The sequence below is a fragment of the Hippopotamus amphibius genome, chromosome 9 (assembly GCF_030028045.1).
Source record: "Hippopotamus amphibius kiboko isolate mHipAmp2 chromosome 9, mHipAmp2.hap2, whole genome shotgun sequence".
Lineage (NCBI taxonomy): Eukaryota > Metazoa > Chordata > Mammalia > Artiodactyla > Hippopotamidae > Hippopotamus > Hippopotamus amphibius.
This window is the reverse complement of record NC_080194.1, coordinates 94,674,377-94,692,320: the sequence shown is the minus strand read 5'-3', so window position 1 is coordinate 94,692,320 and position 17,944 is coordinate 94,674,377.

Sequence of the window (17,944 nt, the reverse complement as noted above, 5' to 3'; positions counted from 1 at the left end):
TTTAGAGCACTCATTGTCTAAAGAAAGCAAATTTCTATGTCTTGTTGCTATGTTAGCATTGTTATGTCCATCAGGAAATCCAGGTCCCTTATCTCTTTGGTTAATTCGTAGTCGTATTCCACAAAGATATCACTCTTACCCCTCTTACCTTCAATCTGATGCTCTTAGCTTTTACTTTCCCTCCACCCAGGTTCTTTCTAGGAATGAAGTATCTCCGTAGGCTACATTACACTACAGTAATGAACAACCTCCAAACTTAGTGGTTTAATCCCCTCAAAAGTCTTTTCCTTGTCTTACTTGCCTTCTTTATTTCTAGGTTCCATTAGGTGTCTGACTCCATGGTGACACTCAGGATGCAGGCTGATAGAGAATCTGTCATCTTGAAGCTGCAGCATCTGAGCGTATGTCTTCTTCAATCATCTCAGCATGGAAAGAGAGATGGGGGGATAGCATCTGGACTCTTCACTATCTCTGTGCAAAAGTGTTACATGTTATTTCTGCTCGCCTTTTGTTGGCTGGAAACAGTCACAAGTCACATGGCTTAATAGTTGCAATGTTCTACACACACAGAATGAGAGAAAAGTCAGATTTTGTTGGATTCGAATAATGGCTACAGCAGTCTCTCTTCTGGTCACCAAATATTCAGTTCACTCTGCTCCAACAATCCTTCCCAAGGGAGACAACTTGAAATCCTGGCCAGTCATGGTACTGAGCTCAAAGCCCAAGGGCTCTGCAGGAAGCATCATAGCCTCTACTTCAGATCCAGGTCTGGCTCCTCTTTATTTAGAAACCATGAATGAAAAAGGCAAGTTATCTGCCTACCATGGGCCCAGCAGCCAGGAAGGAAAGCAATCACCAGTCTGTGGGAATTCAGGCGCCCCTCTGCCCTGAAATCTTCCTAATCCTTTGTTTTCTTGGCCCCACTCTTTGGGAAGTTTTCCTTTTACTAATTTCCTCTTCAGTCAGAATGGATGTTGACTTTGGAAAATAGGCTTTCTATGTGGACTTTGCAGATATCACAGCCCATGTTCTGGATAGAAAATGTGGGGAGCCAACCGTTTCTCACAATCTTTCAAAAATGTAGAAAACTTCTTGCCATTTGATTCCAGTCATTTTCGTGTGCCAGAAAACACACCCATATTCACAATTCTTTTTTTTTTGCTTATTATTCTTTTATTTTGAACAATCTCAAATGCATAGAAAAGCTGCAAGTATGGCACAAAGAACTTTCTTTTCTCTGAGCCGTTGGACAGCAAGTTGCTGATGTGATGCCCCATCACCCCCTTGTGTGCATTTCCTACTTAAGAATGATGTTCTCCTATGTAACCAAAACACAGTCATCAAAATCAGGAAGTCAACAGTGATATATTATTATCATTGACACCTCAGACACCTTCACATTTTCCCTGATCTTTCAAAAATGTCCTTTATACAAAAGAATTCAGTTCAGAATCATGGGTTGCTTTTCATTCTCGTATCTTCTTAGTGTCCCTCACTGAGGCTCAGTTCCTCGCTCTTCCCTTCACTTTCATTACCTTGACACTTTGGAAGATTGTAGACCAATTACTTTGTACTGTGTTCCTTTTTTTGTTTTTAATTTTTTAAATTTATTTATTGGCTGCATTGAGTCTTTGTTGCTGCGCGCGTGGGCTTTCTCTAGTTGTGGTGAGAGGAGGCTACTCTTCATTGCAGTGTGCCAACTTTTCATTGTGGTGGCTTCTCTTGTTGTGGAGCATGGGCTCTAGGTGCATAGGCTTCAGTAGTTGCAGCATGTGGGCTCAATAGCTGTGGCTCGCGGGCTCTAGAGCACAGGTTCAGTAGTTGTGGTGCAAGGGCTTAGTTGCTCCATGGCATGTGGGATTTTCCTGGACCAGGGCTCGAACCCGTTTCCCCTGCATTTGCAGGTGGATTCTTAACCACTGTGCCGCCAGGGAAGCCCTGTACTGTGTTCCTCGATTTTCATTTGTTTCATATTTCCCCATTATCAGATTCAAGCTGTAAATTTTGTCAAGAATATCACAGAGATGATGTGGTGTTCGTGACATTGGGTGACAGAGTTTGATTTTTTCACTTTGATCACTTGAATGAGATGATGTCTGTCATGCTTCTCCACTGTGAAGTGATTCTTTTTCCATTTGTAACTAATAACTATTGTGGGAATGTGCTTTGGAACTATATGTATATCCCGTTTGTCATCAAACTTTCAGTTTATTCATTTATTAATTTGTATTTAGAATACACATTTTCCATTTTATTTAATGGATTATAATCCATTACCATCATTATTTATTTTGATAATTAAATTGTCCTAGACTTGATCAGCAGGTGCCCCTTCAAGCAGGCATCTGGGGACTTCCCTCGCAGTCCAGTGGTTAAGACTTCACCTTCCAGTGCAGGGGATGCAGGTTCGATCCCTGGCCAGGGAGCTAGGATCCCACATGCCTTGTAACCAAGGAAACAAAACATGAAACAGAAGCAGTATTGCAACAAATTCAAAAAAGACTTACAAAAAATGGTCCACATCAAAAAAATCTAAAAAAAAAAAAAGCAGGCATCTGTGTTCTTTTGACATGTCTTTATCATTCTTTGAGCTAGTCCTTATTTTCTAGGACAAGAAGATATTCCAAGCTCATTTTATTACTCTTCTTGCCCCAGCCCTGGAATCAACCATTTATCCAGGGAGCCTGGGTTCCTTTTGGCAGAGAATGGGTGTATAGAAGTCATGCTCTAGGCTCCGGTGTGCTCCTTGCTATTCCAGTGCCACTTTTCCTAGGATCTCTCAGAGGATAGAGTTAGGGAATCAGTGTATATATGTATGTATATACATATACACATGTGTATAAATATACACACTTACATTTATCTGTCTATCATCTATCTATCATCTGTCTATCTATCTATCATCTATCTATCTATCTATCATCTATCATAATCTATCATCATCTATCTAATATTACATATAACATGTATGGAAAATCTCCACAAGATCATATCATGCATCACAGGGCTCATTCTAATCTCCTCCTTTTTCATATTTGAAGTGCCATTCTCTGACAATGAGAACCCCAATTCCATTATCCTCACTTCATCAATCCCTTGGCAATCACCCATTGCTGCTGCCCCTTCTCTGCACAAATGTCCTCCTCACTGCACTCAGGCTCTGACGGCCTGACCCAATCTGCTCTTCTAGTGTGGATGCCCCCCTCAACTGACTCAAGATCTGATACCCATGCTAGGCTGCCACTCTGTGGGAAGACATTCGGGAACCTTTCTGAAACCTTGAAAATGTTAAAGTATGTGGGCCGAGCGATGGGATTCAGAATATCCTGCTTGAGCAGTGGAGGAACTGAGGGTGCGGGGCGTGGAGACTAATATCACCCTGTTTGGTCCTGAAGGATGGCTGGTTAGCCAAAGACGGGTAAGATTCCTCAGAGGAGGAACAACCTAAGACAGGCACAGCCGCAGAGGGGCCAACAGGGGTGGTGCATAGAACCTTCCTTATATCACCGTGTTTGGCCCTGGAGGATGACTGGTTAGCCAGAGACGGGTAAGATTCCTCAAGGAAGGAACAACCTAAGACAGGCACAGTCGCAGAGGGGCCAACATGGGTGGGGCACAGACCCTTAATTCTTTTGAGAGAGGTCTCCTGCCCCCAGGGCTGTTTTGCTCTCCACCCCCAGCTCAAATCCACACCTGCTCAACTCGGACCCAGGAAGTAAACAAAGATAATTGCCTCAGTCATGTGAGGCCCTTGATTGTTTATGGGTGTAACCTGAGAATGTTAGCCCAGGAACTCAATAAAAGCAACCTGGGATGAGTCAGCAGGGCTCTTGATCCTAGAGGTCTTGAGTCCCCCGGTCCCATCTTTCTCTTCAGTCTGTGTCTGTGTCTTCTTCAAGTTTGCGGCACCCGTCACTCACCTCGAGTCGCCGAGCTGGTCTCGGCACCACTCCACAAAGATGCCTTCTTCACCCTGCTGGGTTTCTAACTCCCCTACTTGGAATGCCTTTTTCACTCTGGGCTCCAAAACCCATGACAAGCCAAACTCCACGTGCATGTCTCCTGCACCCAGCTCAGGTGTTGCCACCTTGTGCCTGATGTGCCACCTCCCCCACCCCCATCACTATGGATGGTCTCCTCGGTTCACACGGGGCTCTGCCTCTTTACGCCAGTGTGTGCTTCCCACAGGGATGCGCTCTGACACCCCACGCCAAGCCACTCCTCCAGCAAGACTCTTCAGCCTCCTCAGGCTCTGACACCACTTGTCAGGACGCTTCCTTCCACAGGGATGCCCTCCTCACCCTTTTGAGGCTCTGACCCCTACACACCCTCCTCCAGGTGGATACCCTCCTTGCCCCAGTCAGGCTCAGACCTGGGCAGCTGTCCTATTCAGATGCCCTCCTTATTCAGCTCAGACTCCAGTACCCTCCTCTGGGCCACTGGAGCTGCCCCCATCTCTGCACCAGATATGGAGGTCCACCTTTCTATGCCCAGCTAATGGCTTTAGGGCCAAATTCTTCAAGAAGGAAAGAGAAGAGAAAGATCCCATAGTTCTTTTCGGGACAGATTTCTCATATCTGGTATATTTCTTTGTATTTTCATTCCCAAAGCTCTCTTTCTCTATCCCACTTCTGTGGGCAAGTTTTACCCTTAATATTTGACATGAGTAATTTTATAAAGTTGAAAAAGATTTATTGAGCAATATACCTTAATCTGATCCTTGCCCTTAGGTAATATAATCTGTTGAAAGATTTTATTAGCATCTTCCTTAAAATTGCTTTCTGACTCTTATATTTTACTACTTGGAACCTAGGAGCAGGTGGGTTTATTTTAACCTTGCAAAGCCCCAGTTCCCAAATCTCTCAATTTCCTTCCATTTCTGCTTTCAAATTAGGCAATTTTCTCCTGGGCTTATGTCTTTCTTATAATACCTAGCCAAACACAACAAAAATCAGTAAATAAACATTCTAACATATTTTCCCCTACAGCTGTAGGTCCACTCAAATCATGATCTATTTCTCAAGTTACACGAATGACAGTTCTACAAAATATTCAGTCACTATAAAGCATGGATCACAGCCTTTCTAGCCTCTGTTATCAGTTTCCCTGCCAATGACCATCTAAGTGTGAAACCAGTGCCAACACGTATTTTGAGTTATTATTTTTTTTACAAAGGCACCTAATTTCTGGCAGGAAATTCTGTATTAATCAGAATGGATGAGGTTATGTTCTAACAAACAACCAAAGTTTCAGTGTTGTTTTTTTAATGGGAATCTTTTTTTTACTTACTTAATTAATTAATTTATTAGCTGCATTGAGTCTTCATTGCTGTGTGCGGGCTTTCTGTACTTGCGGTGAGTGGGGGCTACTCTTCGTTGTGGTACATAAGCTACTCATTGTAATGGCTTCTCATTGTGGTGGCTTCTCTTGTTGTGGATCACGGCTCTAGGTGTGTGAGCTTCAGTAGTTGTGGCACGTGGGCTCATTCGTTGTGGCTCACGGGCTCTAGAGCATAGGCTCAGTAGTTGCGGTGCACGGGCTCAGTTGTGTTCTGCAGCATGTGGGATCTTCCTGGACCAGGGCTTGAACCCGTGTCCCCTGCACTGGCAGGTGGATTCTTAACCACTGTGCTACCAGGGAAGCCTAGTTTCAGTGTCTTAATATAACCAAAGTTAATTTGTTAATCACATCTTATGTCCTGTTCTGGTTGGTGGGGATAAAGGGAAGGCTCTGTTTGGCACAGCCTCTCAGACACCCAGATTGTCAGAGGTTCTGCCATCTGTGTCTACATCATCTGAAACAACTAACTTCATAGTTGCCTCAGCAGGGGAATAGGGATGGGTGAAGAGTGCATGGACTTTCCATTGTCTCATACCAGATATGACATACATCACTTATGGTCATGTTTCAGTGGCTGGAATTGGTCATATGGTCCCAACCAACAACAAAGAAGCTGAATGTGGCCTTCCATGTGCTAACAGGGGCAGAACTAGATATTGGCAAACACTAGTATCTTCTGCACGTACATTTTACTAGCATATTCCAATTGTGTCTCATTCCAACAAGGTTATTATTTATGAAGTGCCTTTCACACTCATTCAGCAGATATTTATTAGTGCCTATTATTACATTCTAGGTACTCTTCTAGTCAATGGTAATATAGCAGTGAACAGAAGAGACAAAGCCCACGTACCCTCATTCTAGATACACAAATTTTAAATGTGTGTTAGGTGGTAATGAACGCTATGGAGAAAAATTAAGCATAAAAGGCTAGGGCTGTCTGGTGGGGGAATGAGACCTGTAAGCCTGAATATTTCATTTGGAGAAGGTCTACTAAGAAAGTTACTATAGTAAGCTGAATAATGGCACCCAAAGATGTCCACGACCTTATCCCCAGAACCTGTGAATATGTCTTATAGCAAAAGGGACTTTGCAGAGTTGATTAAGGATCATGAAATGGAGAGATTATCCTGGATTAAGTTGTTTGGATCAATGTGATACCAGGGTCTTTATAAGAAGGTGGTAGGAGGGTCACAGTCAGAAAAGACAATGACAATGGAAGCAGAAGTCAGAGGAAGGGAGATTTGAAGTTGCTATGTGGCTGACTTTGAAGGGGTCAGGACCCAAGGAATGCAAGTGTGGTCTAAGATTTGGACATCAGAGAGGTGAGGAATAAACAGCAAAGGAAACTGAGATGTTTCTATGGTGAGTTAGAAGGAAAACAAGACTGTGTTGCATCAAAGTCAACTGAAAACTTGTTTTAAGGGGGAGGGAATGTCAAACGTTAGTGGAAGGTGGGGTGATCAGCTTGGTAAAATAAATTAATGTCAAAGTGCATAAATAACAACTAAAAAGAAAACCTCCTTTATTCTTAAAAAAGGTAAGCTAAATATAATTCCATCATGTGTCATAGTCATAGTGTAAATTGTTCCTCAAATCATTGCACCAAATCCCAAATCAGGACTTCCCTGGTGGCACAGTGGTAAAGAATCTGCCTGTCAATTCAGGGCACACAGTTTCAATCCCTGGTCTGGGAAGATTCCACATGCCACCAGGCAACAAAGCCCATGCACCACAACTACTGAGCCTGAGCTCTAGAGCCTGTGAGCCACAACGACTGAGCCCGTATGCTGCAACTACTGAAGCCTCCATGCCTAGAGCCCGAGCTCCATAGCAAGAGAAGCCATTGCAATGAGAAGCCTGTGCACTGCAACGAAGAGTAGCCCCTGCTTGTCACAACTAGAGAAAGCCTGCACACAGAAACGAAGACCCAACACAGCCAGAAAAATAAAAATAAATTCCAAATGATTTGCTAATTTTTAGAAATTGTTGGTGTGATCTTTCATTTGAAGAGGCTGTCACTAGCTAAATGATGCCCCTGTCTGTGAGCTGTACTTTGATAAAAGAGACTGCATCAGACACACAGAAACTTCCCAGCTAAATTGTCATTGGTGACTTAGAGTGTCCAATTAACATCAGTAATATAGATTATGATGCCAAAGCCTTTCAGCTTCTATTGAAAAGCAATTATATTAAAATATTCCACACTCCCAAATGTTTTAGTCCTTATATGGCTGCAATTTTGTGTATTAAAAATCTTTATTATCAACTAAATGAAGAAAAGTATTTTGGAATGTCATACTTAATTGGGTGGAATATGATTCTTCGGGCCAAACAAGAGGCAAAGCACTACAGCAGTTAAGAGTGTTGGCCATGTGCCAGACTAAGTTTGAATCTTAGTTCTTCCATTTAAGTTTTAAATAACATTGCTGTGTCTCAGTTGTCTTATCTGTAAAAATGGAGATGATAATGAGTATTAAGTACCTAAATAAGTTGATATTTACCAGACAAAGCAAATACTACAAGTAATTGCTCTCATTTCAATTAATAAAATTATTACTGCTAATTCTTGTGATGTGTGAGTATTTGATGGATTTTAATGAGCTGATCCAATTAGATGGAGGCGAAATTCAACAGTGATCTGCATTCTGGGTGTCTTGAACCTCAAACTGTCCCCAAGTGCCCCATCCATTCCTCCCTGCTTACCTGTCCTCCCTGTGTCTCCCAGATCCTTTCTTTCTTTTTTATAAAAAGTTTCATTTTTATTATTATTTTTTCAGTTATATATATATATATTTATATATATATATTCTTTTTCATATTTTCCGTTATGGTTCGTCACAGGATATTGAATATATAGTTCCCTGTGCTATACAATAGGGACATTGCTTATCCATCCTGTATGTAATAGTTTGCATCCCAGATCCTTTCTGAGACCAAGTACCATGGAGGCTACAGTCCTAGGAACCACATGAAAGTGACACCAGGGTGAGCACCAGCAGCACTAGACCAGAGCTTTAGGGGCCAGGTGGAGCTTAGGCATTTGCTTATGTGAATACCAGTGCCACCAGGGACACTTCCTACAAATCCCTAGGTAGACTAGAGTTGGGATCTAATGTTGGCCCATGAGAGCCATGGGAGGCAGGCTGGTATCCCAGGAGCCTCTAAACGTTATCACTCAGAGATCCTCAGGCTGTGTGCATTGTAGGCAGGGCATGGTCTATCTGCTTGGGGATGGAAAGATGGCAATGCCAGGGAGTCAGGACCCTTGGGAATATAACTGGCACTTACACTATTGATCAATGAGAAAATAATCTGGCCCAAGTGTAGGAGCAGAGACCTGGAGCCCTCTGCAGTGCCTAGGGTTAACTCTTTAATTTCTGGACTTTGAAAGGTAAAGAATGGGTTCCAGGGAGTAACAATGGTTGGAAAGAGCACTCAGAAGCCTCAAAAATTTGACTACTTATCAATGGTGTGGGAATATTTTAGTATTTTAACGACTAGAATGGCTATAGCCATGCATATGATTGGATATTTGCTCTGGTCTTAGTTCAAATAAGCTGAAAACTGATTATTAGATTTTATAACATGGCGGTTGTTGATGTTTTGGTGAGCCAATAAGGGTATGAATTTGACTGAGTAGGTACAGGGGAAAATGCAAGGAAAATTGGTGACTCTTTCAAGGGGTTTTGCTATAAAGAGGAGTAGAGAAATGGGGTTGGAGATGGGATCAGAAGAGGATTTTCTTAAAATAGGAGAATTAATAGTATGTTTGTATGTTAATGAGAAAACTTTTGCAGAGAGATGATGCCTACCTTTGTTTATTACCCAGGAGCTGTGTGGGGGAGGTATTAAGGCTATACGTATTTTTTTCAGTATTATGCTCAGCTTTTCTTCCCATTATTTCCATTATGAAGTACCAGGCATCCCTCTATTATTTTTTCTTCTCTTGTTATAGATGCTGCCCTGTTCATTTCTGAGAATTTTCCTTTCTCTGCCTCTATTTTTAGTGTAAAGTCTGCTTGATAAATCAATAAGCACCTAGGTAGCCTGCATATACTGGATGTGTGCTCTTTTCTCTGCCAAGAAACCAGCATTTCAGTATCTTAAACCATAACCAAGAAAGCCAAAACCAAATGTCATCCTATGATATTAGTTTTGCAGATAGCTGGCGTCCTTATCTCTCTCTCTCTCTCTCTGTATGTGTGTACGTCTCTATTATCTATTTCTTTTTAAAAAATAAATTTATTTACTTATTTATTTATTTATTGCCTGTGTTGAGTCTTCGTTGCTGCACATGGGCTTTCTCTAGTTGCAGAGAGCTGGGGCTACTTTTCATTGTGGTGCGTAGGCTCCTCATTGTGGTGGCTTTTCTTGTTGCAGAGCACAGGCTCTAGGCACTTGGTGGCCCATGGGCTCAATAGTTGTGGCTCACGGGCTTAGTTGCTCTGCAGCATGTGGGATCTTCCTGAACCAGGGCTCGAACCGGTGTCCCCTGCACTAGCAGGTAGATTCTTAACCACTGTGCCACCTAGGAAGTCCCTATCTATCTATTTCTATAGTATCTAGCTATCTATATCTATCTAGCTATATCTATCTATCTATTTTCTATCATCTATCTATCATTTATATCTATCTATTGCTCACCTATCATCTAGTTCTAGAAAGAAATTAAACTACTTGGCTGTTTGTTGAACTAATCTCTTTCCTCAAATCCCAATCTTAGTTGAAATGAACAATGTTACCTACTCAAACCCCAAGTTTTACAGTTTTATGATAAGACATCCTTTCTCTGGAGTATTTCCCCAGGCCCCACACCTCCATCCTTCCAGGAGTAAGTGGAAGTGGTTGGGGATGAAAAGAGGGATAAATTCTGCCTATTGTCCATCACATCCTGGATTCCTCTGCACCAGAGACAGCCAGCCCCCTCTTGACTTCTCACATCCACCATTTAGTGTTTCCTCCATGCTCTCTCATTGATGGTTTCTTTTTTTTCTCCTGGGCCCAGTGAGTAGATTTCTCAGACTCTGTAATACTTGTGAATTCTCTTTATTATTCCACAGAGGATGAGATGCTGCTTCTTTTCCAAAGGTCACAGTAGGAGGCAATAACAGGGAGTTAAGAATCCAAACTATTGAATAAGACAAGCCTGCATGTCTCAGCCCTGTACTGACTAGGTCTGTGCAGCATGTTCCCGGTTAAATGGGGATGGAACCATAATGCTTTATTAGGGCTGTGGACCAAATGAGGAAAAAAGTAAAGTTCTCAGCACTAAAACAAGTCCTTGTTTACATTTTGTAATAAAAAGATTTCTACTTGGTTACAAGTCTCATACATAGTTTTGAGTTTCTAAAATGTGATTTCTTCCCATATTTCTAAATCCTTAACCATAAGTATAATTCTCTCAATAGCCAATATTTTTTCTCCATCAAGAAAGCCATACTTATTGCTATAATGAATGCCAACAGAAAAAAAATTAATATTCTGAAATCTTTATTTTGGAGGGAAGAATCAAGATGGCAGAGTAGGAGGATGTATGCTCACTCCCTCTTGCAAGAGCACCGGAATTATAACTAACTGCTGAACAACCATCGACAGAAAGACACAAACTCACCAAAAAAAGGCACCCCACATCCAGAGACAAAGGAGAAGCCGCAACGAGACGGTAGGAGGGGTGCAATCGCGTTAAAATCAAATCGCATAAATGCTGTGTGGGTGACTCACAAGCTGGAGAACAGTTATACTGTAGAAGTCCTGAGGGTTCTGAGCCCCACATCAGGCTTCCTAACCTGGCGGTCCAGCAAAGGGAGGAGGAATCCCCAGAGAATCAGACTTTGAAAGCCAGTGGGATTTGATTGCAGGACCTCCACAGGACTGGGGAAAACAGAGACTCCACTCTTGGAGGGCACACAAAAAAGTGTGCTCACCAGGACCCAGGGGGAAGGAGCAGTGACCCCATAGGAGATGGAACGAGACCTACCCGCTGGTGTTGGAGGGTTGCCTGCAGAGGTGGGGGGCAGCTGTGTCTCACCGAGGAGGCAGGGGCACTGGCAGCAGGGGTTCTGAGAGTGCTCACTGGCGTGAGCCCTTCCAGAGTCCACCATTAGCTCCGCCAAAGAGCCTGTAAGCTCCAGGGCTGGGTTGCCTCAGGCCAAACGACCACCAGGGTGGGAACACAGCCCCACCCTTTGGCAGACAAACAAATTAAAGTGTCACTGAGCTCCACCCACCAAATTGGATTAAAGTTTTACTGAGCTCCGCTCACCCAGCCCAACTCACCATCAGTCCTTACCATCAGGAAGCACCCACGAGCCTCCTAGACAGCTTCCTCCACAAGAGGGCAGACAGCAGAATCAAGCAGTATCAGTAGTATTTCATCTTGTGGAACTGAAAACCACAGCCACAGAAAGACACAGAGAATGAAAAGGCAAAAGACTTTGTACCAGATGAAGGGACAAGATAAAACACCAGAAAAACAACTAAATGAAGAGGCAATAGGCACTCTTCCAGAAAAAGAATTGAGAATAATGATGTTGAAGATGATCCAGGACTTTGAAAAAAGACTGGATGCAAAGATTGAAAAGTTGCAAGAAAAGTTTACCAAAGACCTAGAAGAATTAAAGAACAAACAAACAGAGATATGCAACACAATAACTGGAATGAAAAATACACTAGAAGGAACTAATAGCAGATTAACTGAGGCAGAAGGGTGAATAAGTGAGCTGGAAGGCAGAATGGTGATCATCAGTGATGCAGAAAAGAATAAAGAAAAAAGAATGAAAAGAACTGAAGACAGCCTAAGACACCTCTGGGACAATGTTAAACGCACCAACATTCACATTATAGGGGTTGCAGAAGGAGAAGAGAGAGAGAAAGGACATGAGAAAACACTGGAAGAGATTCTAGTTGAAAACTTCCCTAACATGGGAAAGGAAATAGCTACCCAAGTCCAGGAAGTGCAGAGAGTCCCAGGCAGGATAAACCCAAGGAGAAACACACCAAGACATATAGTAGTCAAATTGACAAAAATTAAAAACAGAGAAATACTATTAAAAGCAACAAGGGAAAAACAACAAATAACATACAAGGGAACTCCCATCAGGTTAACAGCTGATTTCTCAGCAGAAACTCTGCAAGCCAGAAGGGAGTAGCATGATATATTTCAAGTGATGAAAGGGAAGAAGCTACAACCAAGAATACTCTACCCAGCAAGGATCTCATTCAGATTCGATGGAGAAATCAAAAGCTTTACAGACAAGCAACAGCTAAGAGAATTCAGCACCACCAAACCAGCCTTACAACAAATGCTAAAGGAACTTCTCTGAGTGGGAAACATAAGAAAAGGACCTACAAAAACAAACCCAAAACAATTAAGAAAATGGTAATAGGAACATACATATTGATAATCACCTTGAATGTAAATGGACTAAATGCACCAACCAAAAGACACAGACTGGCTGAAGGGATACAAAAACAAGACGCATATATATGCTGTCTCCAAGAGACCCACTTCAGACCTAGGGACACATACAGACTGAAAGTGAGGGGATGGAAAAAGATATTCCATGCAAATGGAAATCAAAAGAAAGCTGGAGTAGTGATACTCATATCAGATAAAATAGACTTTAAAATGAAATCTTTATTTTGTACTGACCCACTCCAAAATCTGTTTTATTGTATACAATGAAATGACCCTACTTGCAGAAAGGTACATTAAAAAAGCCTGGAAGCTAAAGATATAATAAGTAAACCACTCCTCTTACTTTTAGTTTCTTTTTAATTAATTGATTTATTGGCTGCATTGGGTCTTTGTTGCTGTGTACAGGTTTTCTCTCGCTGTGGTGAGCAGAGGCTACCCTTTGTGGCAGTGCATGGGCTTCTCATTGCAGTGGCTTCTTTTGTTGTGGAGCACGGGCTCTAGGCATGGGGGCTTCAGTAGTTGCAGCACGAAGACTCAGTAGCTGTGGCTCATGGGCTCTAGGGTGCAGGCTCAGTAGCTGTGGTGCAGGGGTTTATTTGCCCCGCGGCATGTGGGGTCTTCCTGGACCAAGGATCAAACCCATGTCCCCTGCATTGGCAGGAGGATTCTTTTTTTTGGGGGGGCGGGGAGGGTCAGCAGTAATTTGTTTCAGTTATTTCTCTAGTATTACCTAAGAAGGTGGCATTTTTTCCAAAACAGATGCCCATTTGTTCTTTTCTTTTTAAAGTGTACAATTTGGTATTTTTTTCTTATTAGTAATGTATATATGGCAATCCCAATCTCCCAATTCATTACCCCCCAAACCCCCCACCCCCACTTTCTCCACTTGTCCATATGTTTGCTCTCTACATCTGTGTTTCTGGCAGGAGGATTCTTAAGCACTGCGCCACCAGAGGAGTCCCTCTAAGATCCCTTTTAAATATATGCAACCAACAATACCAGTTTCAAGTTTCTGTGAGGAAGGAGATTTAAGGGTTGAATGAGCTATAAGGTGGGGCCTTGGCATGTCTACTACTTGCATTTCTCTTGTCCTCAAGGCAGTATGGGGTGGATTAACTGGTGTGTCAATGCAGGGTTAGCAGGTACTTGGAAATCATGACATTCCCTTTTTCTCTACACAGTAGACCTTGTTAATGCATCACAGCTTTTCCCAGCTCTGCTTGATGAGGTCTCAGAATCCTTCTCACCTGCAGTGCTGCAGCAAGCCATTACTTGGCATTGGAGCGCACATAAAACCAATTTTCCATCCCTGGAACAAAAATATTTGTTCCAGAGAATTTGTCTTCACGATATACAGGAAACAGTATGGTTTCCTTTTTCTCTCCAAGATAATATCAACTACAGTGAAACAACCATCTCCCTCCAGAGCAGATTCTTCCTGTATCAACTGTGTAACCCGTTGTCCTTCCCCATTTCTGCCTTCCTCCACTGAGGGTGGGCAGGACATGTCTTATGCTAGCCATGGGACAACATTTTGGTTTCAGTTAATGGAGCAAAAGTTCTATTTTGGCAACATTTCTATTGGTGACAGAGGTTTTTTTCTCTGTTTTTCACTCTTTTTCTCTCAGCAACTGCTCATTCCTGAAGTTTCCAGAACTTTCATGCCCCCTTTTCTTCTCAGACCAGAGAATACTAGTTAAAAATGAAAATTTCCCTCCTCAGACCAAAGGATACTAATTAAATATGAGAAAAATATTGTTACCCCTGTAAGGGAGGGATTTGGAAAGGGCTATGCTTAATCTATAGCAAGAATTTTCTATGATAGGATTCAGAGAATAAGACCAAAGGGGAGATGTGTGAGAAAGAGCGGTTTTTCTAATGTACCTTAGATTGTACAATTGGCTTTACAGCAAAAAGTGACAAATGGGGTGCACAGTTGGAAACTCACATTCTTTTGGAAAAGAGTTGGGGTTCTTTGGGGCTTTATGGAAGATGTCAGAGATGAGACAAAAACAAATATTCACACTCAGGAGCAGTGGCATTTAATAAAGTGATTAAGCATTGACATTAAATAGGTTCTCAGGCCATTTTGAAGTGATTAATGTGGATGGACGGAGGCCACGATTCATTGGGGAACGAAAATAGGGATGTTTTTCTTGATTAAAAAGTGCAAGCAATGGTGGTAAAAATTTCATGGGAAGTTTTGTTTGATTGTCCTTGGCATTAAATGACATTGATTATTAAAAAGCCTCTGCCTCCCTGCCACAGGGTGAAGAGGATAAAGCCTCTGGAGGAGTGGAAATATGTGTGAGCAGATTCTGGATTGGTGTTGGAATTGTTCACACTTTTGGTTCATCTCCATCCATTAACCTCTCCCATTCTCCTAGGTGGATTTCGCAGACCCAAGAGTACTGTGGCCATTTGCTAGAAGGACATTGCTTCCATGATTGCACAGTGATTAAACACCTACCTCTAGGGTTGTTGGGGAGATTTGATGAGATACATTGTGTAATGTGCTGGGCAGAGAACAAGGTATATGGCCTCTGCTCAAAAATGTAGGGTACTATTACTGTTATCATTAATACATTCTATTTTTAACACCAGCTCTGATGGAAGGAGTCCCATAGAATTGTCTACCAACAGCTTATACCCACAGGGCTCTGTCTCTAATTTCTAACCTAGTGTCTCCATGTTCTAACCTAGTTCTAAAGCATAAGAAGCACACTTGAGTTTACCATCAACCATACTTGTCTTATTCACTATTATATCAAGTATATGATAGATACTTGTTGAGTGAATCTGATGTGTGCAGACTTTATGGGTGAATGAAAATTCGATGGACAAATTCCACTCAGGCTGAATCCTTGCTGCTGGGGAAGGTAGAGGAAAGTGGGATGACTCTGATGGAAAGCAATATGGGATTATCCGGTCCAATTTCCTACTTAAAGCAGGAATCACAATCTCAGCTTTCTTTCAAATGTTCATCTTCTTCTCCTTTAACATGGGATTGGGAGGTTTGGTTGAATGTTCACATTTTTCTTGAGCAAGAGGCAGGATACATGTCTTGGGCAAATGTGAATGAACTTGCTGAGATACGCTGTTGCCTTAGCTGAGTCACAGTAGGAGTCTGGGATACACCGTTATTCTTTAAACACTGCAGAGAGCACACGTATTTGAGTCATACCTAAATTCTGGTCCTGACTCTCTCACTGAAGAGGCAGTAGAGTGGAAAAGAGGCTGGGCTTTGGAAACAAACCTGGGCTGGAATCAGAGGAGAAAATGTATGCCAGGGTCTTTCATTTGTGTGGGCTGGTTCCAAGGCCCTGGGAGGAGCCCTAGCAATATAGTCACATGGTCGTATATTTTAGGAAAAAGTTTGTATATATTATATATGCATTTATATATAGAGAAATATATACAAACATACAAAATATAAAAATTTATATTTTATAAATATATATTTAGTTATTTTATATATATACGTGTGTGTGTGTGTGTGTGTGCACGTGTATTTATATATAACTGCAATTTGTTAAGGCTAAGGGCTCTTTCCACCCGGATTTTATGTGAAGAGGCAATCAAAGACTAATAACCACTAAAACAACAAACACTGATTAAGTGGCTACATATACATACATATATGCATAGACATATATATTTTATTGAAGTATAGTTAACGTACAATATTAAGTTAGTTTCAGGTGTACAACATAGTGATCTGACAATCAAACACATTACAAAATGATCACCTCAAGTCCAGTAACCATCCGTTACCATACACAATTATTACAGAATAATGGACTACATTCCTTATGCTATGTATGACATCACTGTGACTTATTTATTTTACAATTGGAAATTTGTATCTCTTGATCCTTTCCACCCATTTCACTGAACCCCCCACCCTCCTCCCCTCTGACAGCCACCAGTTTGCTCTCTGGATCTATAGGTCTGTTTCTGTTCTATTTTGTTTGTTTTGTTGTTTATACTCCACATATAAATCAGATCACTATTTTACATTTTTACTGGAAATATTTTGAAATGTACAGCAAAGGGGAAATTGAAAAAAAAAACAAATATAGAGAACTCAACACCCCCTCTCAAAAACGCACATCACATTGTAGACAATCAGTGTTGATATAAAGCACTTACCATCAATCAACTAGACACATTTGACATTTACTAAACCTCTAACCAGCATCAGCAGAAAACGTGACACCGCTTTGTTATGTGTCAGCTTGAATAGGCTGAAATACATGTCCCAGAATATTCACTCTTATATATTTCTGATTGTGATGGGGCACAGAGAGACTCCAGGGGAAGATTTAGGACGTGGAAGTGAAGCAGCAGCATGTTGCTGCTGATCTGCTGAGTCAACTTAGCATTAAGACAGCAGGTGGACCACAATCTCCACCAACCCCTGGATATGCCACCAGCTTCTACAACACCTAGGGGCAGGTACGCATCATAGACTCCAAGAGGAAAGACCTCAGTTCTGCCAGATATCCATACCACCATATCAGAGGTGATGACATAGGTTTCAAATCCATGGGTTTTCAAATCCTGATGTTGGCCCCAATTTGTCCTGGATCTTTCTCTTTACATCTATTGTCCCTTCCCAACTCTTTCCCCAGTGGTCTGTAATCTCCAACAGGAGACATGAAGAATGAGCCTTACAAAATGCTTAGTCAGCTTCACAAACATATAAGATCAAATTCTGGCTACAAATTCATATGTATGTTGTCCTTCTTTGAATAAAGTCTCTCTGGTATAATTAAACACAGACACACAGACACACACACACACACACAGACACACACACAGACTCCTCTTTCTAATTCCAGCCTAGGATTCACACTGATTAGTTGGCTTTTTCCATGCAGGTTGTTTCCGTTTCAGCCAGATAACCCACAGCAGTGCTCTAAGCCTCCTCCAGATGCCTAGGTTTCCATTCAGGCTCCACCAGGCCCTGTTGTAAGACTTCGGCAAGTTACTTAATGTGTCTGTATGTCAGTTTCTTCTCTGTAAAATAAGGGTAATAACAGTCGTCACTTCTAGGGATCTTGTGAAGATGAAACGAATTAATATATGAAATAATCCGTATAAAATAAACCATTGTAAGGTTCACTACTTCCATTTTACCAACGCCTAGTGAGTGTTCAGGGAGTGTCAGCTATTGCTATT